Source organism: Oryzias melastigma, linkage group LG13 (genome assembly GCF_002922805.2).
Source record: "Oryzias melastigma strain HK-1 linkage group LG13, ASM292280v2, whole genome shotgun sequence".
NCBI lineage: Eukaryota > Metazoa > Chordata > Actinopteri > Beloniformes > Adrianichthyidae > Oryzias > Oryzias melastigma.
This window is the reverse complement of record NC_050524.1, coordinates 3,887,579-3,895,483: the sequence shown is the minus strand read 5'-3', so window position 1 is coordinate 3,895,483 and position 7,905 is coordinate 3,887,579. Positions and strand designations below refer to the sequence as shown.

The 7,905-nt window shown below is 37.0% G+C and overlaps 1 protein-coding gene and 1 long non-coding RNA gene across 2 annotated transcripts in view; both read left to right on the top strand.

The window, feature by feature from the left end:
* Positions 1 to 348: 348 nt before the first annotated feature.
* LOC112149792 lies at positions 349 to 2,139 on the top strand. The gene is made up of 4 exons (XR_002919841.2): positions 349 to 630; positions 891 to 979; positions 1,061 to 1,175; positions 1,479 to 2,139. It is a non-coding gene; the product is annotated as an uncharacterized LOC112149792 (long non-coding RNA).
* A 2,832-nt stretch (positions 2,140 to 4,971) lies between these two features.
* gpr4 (G protein-coupled receptor 4) overlaps positions 4,972 to 7,905 on the top strand; it is a 58,316-nt gene continuing 55,382 nt past the window's right edge. Inside the window, exon 1 of the mRNA XM_024277667.2 lies at positions 4,972 to 5,687. The gene's annotated coding sequence lies outside the window, so the exon portion shown is untranslated. The remainder of the gene's footprint in view (positions 5,688 to 7,905) is intronic.

Below are 7,905 nucleotides of genomic sequence, written 5' to 3'. Positions count from 1 at the left end.
TAAGTTAAATTGTGACTAAATAAGTGTGTAAATAATGATAGAAAGTTTTAATCTATAATACAGTAAATGCACTAAAATATTGAGTTTGTAAATTGCATAGAAAATTTGAAAAATTGTAAAATATAGTTTAATAATATTTTTTTAAAAAGTCAAAAGTGACTTTTTTTTGCAGAACTTTTGCACTGAAAGCCCAAAGCGCTAGGCAGGAATGAGATTTTGTAAATGGTCTCAGAACCAGAATCTGGACCAACAAAACACACAAGACTCATGGAGACAAATGTTTAAGGAAAGTCTAAGCATCCTCAACCCCGCGGACTGATGTGACTGATGTGACGATGGACCTAAAGGAGCAGGAGTTCTTTCACAGACCGACGTTTTCTGCGTTAGCGATGAGAGAAGCATCGTGAGAACCGAGCGCTGACGGTCGTCTTCTCACGTTTCCCCAGACACGTACTAAAATTATGCAGAAAGGAAGAGCGTGGCAGTCTGGGGCCTCCTCTGCTGAAGTACAACCCCGAGGCGGTCTCACACACAGACCCACATCCACCATGACGGCACTCAGCCACAGTCCTGATGAAATGTAATCAAGTCCGAGGTCCTGGTGCTGCTCCTCATTAAAATGACTGTTATGTATGCACACACACACACACACACACACACACACATGTTTCTAAGCTGAAGGAACAGCGTGTCCTCAAACAGGGTCACCACAAAATCCTATTTTCTGTTAAAGGATTTCAAAAGTTTTGTAACTAGTTTGATTTGTCGACAACACATTTCAACTCAAACTACAAAATGATTCATGTTTTGTCCTTTTTGTTGTGTTATTTCATTTTATTCTGTAATTCCCACTTTATTTATTAAACTTTGCTTACATTTTCTACCACCAGGAGAGAGTGTGAACAGAGAGCTCTCAGCAACGAGGAGAAGAAGGGGGCTGGAATTAATCTGTGCCAAAAGTCCCGCCTACAACTCGGAGGTGAATTTCTAAGGAACTCCTGCTGCTCTGCAGAAACTATGGCCTTGAAAATGACTCAGGTTTTTATTTATTTTGGCTTAGAAAGGCGTCATCATCTTTAAAAGACGACTGGGAACGCTTTGAAAATTGATCGGTTGTTGAGAATTCTCCAGAATCCGCCCAACTCCGGCATGTTTTCATCCGTCTGACCGCCTCTGTACGTCATCTGGCTTCACCTTTAACCCTTACTTGTCCGGAACCTTTTTGAGATTTTGTTTTTTAATAATTTTCCAATTTGCTCAATAATTTATTGATTTATGTTTAAATCAGTTTGCCTGCTTTTACATGTTTTTTTAAACCCAGCTTCTTTTTTAACAATATATTTTATTATGTTGGACATTATTTCAAGAACTAACCTAAAATTGAACAAACAACTTTTATCATTATTATTATTATTATTACTATATTATTTTTTACAGAAAAAGAAAATCACCTAAATTGAGCTGTTTTCATGTTTTAGAACAAAGATGGAAAGTGTAAAGTGCCGATCACAGCATCATGAACTTCAGGTTCAGAGTGGAGATCTGAAGACCAACAGATTAAACTGAGGAGGCAGCAGGAGGACGAGGAGAAAGATCTGGGTGGATGGTGGAGAACTCAGAGGCTCTATGATCTGAGCTGCCGGCTCCTGCTGAGGGAGGTGTTGATGGACGGGGCGTTGGTGCATCCCAGCAGGCCGAGGGCTCGTCCTCCTGCTGGGAGGAGAAGACCTGCTGCAGCTTCTGTTCGTTTCATGAAACTCCAGTGAAACTGCAGCAAGCAGACCTTCTCGACCACATCTTATTATTCAATCACTTGAATATTCGCTGGGTTTTCTGGTTCTTGACTCTTTCTGTCCTTAATTATCTGAATGAAAAGCATTTTTTTCTGATGATCTCCAGGAGCTTATTGAACTTGAGCTGTGTGAACCGAAACACACTGAACTGTTTTGTTCTGTTTGGAAAAATCCTCTCACATCTGGTTTCATATTTTAAAATGGAAAAATAAACTCTGAAGGAAAAAAATGATATAAATCAAAAGGTCATCCTCATGGAAACACTGTAAAGTGAAGAGGAACTAAAGAACACATAAATATGATCATTAATGTTATTTAAACATTTATCATTTTAGAATCAAACTCAATTTTTATTTTAAATTCTTCTTTTTATGTTGCCTCAAACGTGATTCATAAAATATTTTTGTATCCAGGAAGTCAGTTTGGACTACGAAATGGAAAGAAAACTGAAATGATTAGGAGTTAAGGACAATAGAGGGCAATATAGTTTTTCTTTTTCTGAAACTCTTTTCAAAATATATACTTTTATTGATCGTACAACTTTCAAAGTGCGAGGTTTTTCTGTCCAAGTATTTTATTTTGAAGGAAAACTTACCTTTTTTTTTTACAGTTGAATATTTTTAAGCCCAATTTCTTGCTGTAATTGTTGACGTTAAGAGTAAACATGGTCAAAGAGTCCAAACTAAGCTTTCATGTTCAAATGTTATTTCACAGCTTGTTAGATTCCAGTGTTCTTAGCGGGAAGTTTTGAGCTGTAATTAACCAAGCAGGCCACAAGGGGGCAGCAGGGTTGTCTGTTCCTACATTCACCTGGTGAAATTCTCCTGTGCCTGCTGTGCTGCTTAGAAAATGTAACACCGTAGCTTCCAGGTTTCATCCAGGTATTCAGGAAGAGTTTTTCTGCAAAAGGAAAATTTTTGGTTTTATTTACAGCAAACAGCAGTGGATGCAGTTTATGTTTCACATCCATGAACAGAACTGTGGAGGTTTGCTTGTTTATGCTGTTCATGGAGGACTTGGAGAAGGTGCATCAAAATTTCCATTTCATGTATAATTTCAAAATTAAATATTAATTCACTGTTAATTTTGGTGGCTCCCGTTCTCACCTTAGTGAGAGACTTGAAATGAAAGAGGCAGCAGGAGTCTTTACTGTCAATGTAAAGACTGACATTCATATTCAGAGCTCCAGCTTTAGTCACCTATGTCAGATGTTTTATTTTGGGTAAATGTCAATTCTTAGTTCTGACACAAGAATTTCAGAACTTTTTGAAGAACTTCGAAAAGTGAACAGAAACGTCATTTTGTATCTTTTGTTTCCACATTGTCTCTTAATAGTTCAAATATCAAAGGCGGTTAAGAGTTCTAGCTTTTATGAAGTGATATTCTTCTGATCTGTAGATCTAAGGTCTGACCTGTACAAGGATTCCACTCTGTTCAGGTAATGCTGAGATGAACTTCACAGTTTTCAGAGAGGAAAACGTCTTTCTGTAGGTTGAAAGTCAAACTGCTGACTGACTGTAAACCACATTTTCATTGAGCTGAAGTTCATATCCGAGCTCTGCAGCTCTCTGGGGAGGCAGATGATTCTCCGACCTGAATGTTCTGTCGGGCTCGCCCACCTCCGAGAGGTTAGGAGGGTGTCCTGAAAAGCCTCAGTGTTTGGGACTAAAAAGAGCCGCTGGTTCTTTCATCTCAGCGTGGAGCTGGTTCTCTTGGCCTGGATGTTCTCCAGTGTTTGTGAGGCTCCACCTGTCTCAACAGAGCAGCTCCACAGCCATGGGTGTGACAGATGCAGACAAATATGCCGATGTGCACACGTTAGATAACAGAGAACGTGTCTGCTTTGTGTCCAGCCCTGAACTACAGTTTTATTAAAAATCAACGGAGCATTTCCAAGAAGAGATGACACTGCAGCACGCTGTACCACAGCCGGACCACACAGAACACAAAGCTCCTGATGAAGGACGCGGTAAACAAGAAGTTTGAACAGACTTCTGTTTTTTAGAAGGAGGGATGACAGAAAAGCTCAGTAAATTTAAGTGAAATACTTAACAGTTGGGGAAGAAAAATGTTGTTTTCCTCTCAGGCATCGGTAGAATCTAAGACAAGAACATTTACGAGATGAAAATAAAAAGTTAACATTTTGAAGTTGATGCACTGACAGGTTTTGAGCAGCTTCTAAATATAACAAATAATAAAACAGGACTCCTTGAAGTCTGTAAATCTATTGCAGAGATTTTTTTAGAAGTTAAAAATCTTTCTTTTTTTGCCATTTCGATGTAATGCTTATTTTTCACGACTATGAAGCACAATTTCAGAGGTCAGAGATGTATTACATCATCACATCAACATTTAACTCTTTAACATTAAAGCTCTAGCTCCAGTGTTGACGTTCTTTGATTTCCCAAAAACTCTTTAACCATTTACGCTATTTTGGTAATCCCAATGAAATCTGAAAAGGGAGAAAGTTCACTTGATGAGCAACACTTTACAGTAGTGATTAACTTAATTCCAAACGAGTCGGATACTAAGAAAAGCGTCTTTTCTCTGCTTCAGAATCTGTTTTGTATTTACTGTCTAAACAGGAGAAGACAGACGAAGGTTCAGAGAGTGAGAGTGTTCTCTGTCACCGGTGACAGCCCCGACGTTAAAGGGTTAATCTAGTCTGACTATCTTAAGTCACTCTGACCTGTTTGTTGATGAAGACTGAAGACGTTTATTCCCTGAAGAAAAGTTCAAGAAAACCTTCAAACTTATTTGTTATTTATATATATAAAACCAGATCAATGTCTGAGGCAGAATCGACCTAAACTATTGAAAAATCATTTAAAATGAGATAAACTGATGATCAGTTTGGGAAATACTATTTGGATAGAGACACATTAGGTTAATTTTACTATATAATTGACCGAGTCAACACACGTGATGGCGGCAAAAAATAATCAATCATCATTACACTCTAAATTTTAAAGGCATGTGACCATAGTGTGGTTGAATACTTTATTAAGAACCAGGTATCTGTGATCAGTGTTGAAGTTCTAAAGATGTCTGTGATCCATAGCAGGTCAGTGAATCAGACCGAATTGGATCTTTCAGAATGAACCAAATCAAAAGTGTATCAAATCAGCAATATATATATATATTTAGAAATTTTCCAAAGTGTACTTAGGAAACCACCTTTCATATATTTTCAGGAAATTCCTCCCAAAAAAAGAAAAAAACAAAAATAAGACCAACGTTGTCATGATAAGATTAGGATCAAACCAATTGCAAAATTATATTAAACTAATTTTTTCCACATATTTTGAAGTCACATTTGAATTTTTTGAAATTTTATTAACATAATGTTTGTATTTTTGCCACATAAGCATAAGTACTTTAATATATTTTAAGGATTACAGTTCAACCAGAAACATTTGGAATATCTGTGTTTATTTATTTTATGTATCTATTTGTTTATTTAACGACTTGAATCAAATTTATTTAAGATAAAATTCTAGTCTAGAGAGGCTAATCTAAAAAAAAGTTGGTGATCATTTCGTTTAATCAATAATTATCGATCTGTATTTGTTGTTTTCTGGCTGCAGTTTCTAACTTTGAATGTCTGTCAAGTTTAGTCGACCAATAGAAAAAAAAGAAAGAAAGAAAACCGAAGAAAAGAAGTAAAGCATGCGCGCGCACAGAGGTGCGACATGCATGCGCAGGGAGAGAGAGAGAGAGAGAGAGAGAGAGAGGTAATGTCACGAGCCCTCTCCGTCTCTCTCCCCTGCAGTCTATCGGTCGGCTCGGTTCGGTCCGGTTCGCTCCGCTCTTTTTTCCTGCGTGTTCCGCACAGACCGCCCGGGCTTTAAGGATACCCGCACACATGACGGAGGACCCGCGCGGCCGCTGAGCGTGAGTACCGAGTTCTGCTCTGCAGCAGAACCTCCTCCGAACCTCCAGCTGTTCTTTAACTCTGCTCCGGTCCTCCAGCTGACCTGTCAGGTCTCAGACGGACTCTGCGCTATTGACCCACACCATGAATATGAGTCCAGAGAGCCGGTCCGGTTCTGCTGGACCCGCTCAGCTGCGTGTTCGGCACTTTTCTAGAGGACAGATTAGAAACCTCTCTCTCTCTTCACTGCAGCTTCAGCTGCTTTCAGCTTCAAGCTTTTGTTCAACGTTTCACCTTCATGAAAAAGTTCATCTTCAAACTCAGAATTAATTCTCTAACATTTGACATCTCAGTGTTTTATATAATAGCTTATAACATTTCCTGGAAATTCAGTGTTTGGTAGATTATTACAAACATTTTTCCTATCTGTGTTTCTGTATTATAGTTTTTCTATGAGTTAATTTTGACCTTTATTAGACTTTTAAGTCTTTGTGTTGTGGTTGTTGGTCTTAGTTTATTAGTTTACCGCTCGTTATCATATTTAACATTCTTGGCAGCCCCAAATACCTTTTTAAACACTCCACTCTTAATATAAATTTAGTTTTTGCAACTTTTCTTCATTTTTATTTTCTTTTATTATTGTTATTTTTAGCTAAAAGTATTTTCAGTATTGGTTCTCATATTCTGGTTTGTTGGCTAGCAAATCATCTTGAGACATTTGTCATTTTAGAAATATTTGATTTCTATAGTATGGATTTGTTATTTTTATTGCTTGTAAACTTTATACAACATGTTAGCATTACATAACATCACCTTAAATGTAGCTTCACCTGTCTCAAGGATGTAGCATTATTATGACTTTTTATTATTATTAATAGTAGTTGTAGTATTTAGAATTAGTGTTTTCGTTATTTGTTGCTAACATTGCTAACAACATTTTAGCATTCTTATCATGGTCTGATAGCTTTAGCTTGTACTTTTAATGATGGTTAGCATATTTCAGTTGTTTATCTAGCACAGGATTTGCTGTCTTTTATCTAGCATTGCTATATTTTATTATTAGTCATTTTCTGAATCTTTTTGTTATCATTTTTGTTGTTATTTTCTGAATCTAATCCAACTTTTTAGCTTTGTTTTTAGCATTTTTAGCATCATCGTGCGCTTTTCAACTATATTTGTTTAGCTAATATGAAGTAGCATCTTAGCATTTTTTAGCATTTTCCGCTTCTTACAGTGTAGTTAATTCTGAACTTAAACTTTTTGTTCTCTCTTTACTGATACCTGATAATAAATAATGATATTAAATAAAACTTCATACTCAGATTTTATTTACCTTTTAAGCTATTTTTTTTCCTTGCTGTGATTAGCTGGTTTCTTTAGCCATAGCATCGGTCAACTTTAGTTCGGATTTTAATAAATGTTATTTGGCTACTTAAGGAATTCCCGTTCGCTTCAATTCAGCGTAAAATTTTTAAATGTTGTGGTTATTTTATGCAACTTTGGGAAGAAATCTGACATTTCTTTAATTTTACTTTGCTAAGAAAATACATAACAACAACAAATAAACTAAAGTTATTATTAAAAATCCAGTAGTCGGTTTAGCAGAAAGCTTTTTTTAATTAGCTTTTAAAAAAGCATAGTTAGCCTTTATTTCTCCATTTCTTTTAGCTCTTTTGTTTTAACTTGCAGAACTTTGACTTGATTCTTTTTGCTTTTTAATGACATAATCAGCAGATCAGTGCAGACAAACTCGCAGTACCTGAACACACGAGCCTCTTTCACCTGCTCCCGTCTTCTCCTGCTTCCCACAATAACCCAGAGCTCAGTGTCCGTAAATCGAGGCCACTCCTCAATCCATTTAGGAGGAACTGCAGAGAAGAAGACAGTAAAAATCAGAGCATCATCACGGCACGCCACTTAGTGTAAACGCCGGCTGCTAATGGTAATGCACCGTAAGACATCTACAAAACACTAACAGGCTGTTGTTAGTGCATCTAAATTTCAGATTAAAAAAGATGTCTTCAGTGGTTTTTGCATTGTCAAGAATGTTTGTTTTTGTTAGATTAATTGAACAACTTGAACAACTGAAGAAAGATGTTAGTCTAAATAGACATGGACATAGTCCAGCTCAGATTAGGAGCTGTAATCTCCACAAACAACATTGAGCTGTGAGGAGGTAAAGGGTTATTTAAGGGCAGGGGTCGCAACCTTTAACGGTAAAAGAGCGGTTTGGGCTCG